A 519-nucleotide genomic window follows, 5' to 3' on the forward strand; every position below is an offset into this window, starting at 1 on the left:
CCTCAGAATTAGTAGTTTTCATGCATGCAAACTGTATCAAGATAGAAGGCATATTAAGAATGAAAGCACAATTTCCTGAACAACACAAAAGAGAAAATACGTAGACGTAAAAATTATAAACACTATGAGAACGGCTTTAAAACACTACTTGAGAGCTCCTAGGTAGACTTAAAACAAATAGAAATGCGGGAAGGTGTTCCTTTAGGGAGCAGGGTGCATGTATGCTTATTTTAGAGAATGCTGTGGTGATCTGATTAATTCTCAGGCATTTCTGTGGTGTGCAGTGGACTTGTATGGGAACCAATTTTCACCGTGGCCCAGGAGGGAATACACAGTACCCACCTGGCCCTCTCTCTCTTTCTGCTCTGCCTTAAGTTTTTGGATACATGTTTCATGTTTGACAGCTCCAGGCACTTGAACGACCACATCAACTGACTCAGGAATTCAAATATTGGAAATTATCACATGCGAATGTGTGTGTGTGTGTGTGTGTGTGTGTGTGTGTGTGTGTGTGTGTGT

Source organism: Sapajus apella, unplaced genomic scaffold (assembly GCF_009761245.1).
Source record: "Sapajus apella isolate SASKATOON/1434 unplaced genomic scaffold, GSC_monkey_1.0 scaffold132, whole genome shotgun sequence".
NCBI classification, from domain to species: domain Eukaryota; kingdom Metazoa; phylum Chordata; class Mammalia; order Primates; family Cebidae; genus Sapajus; species Sapajus apella.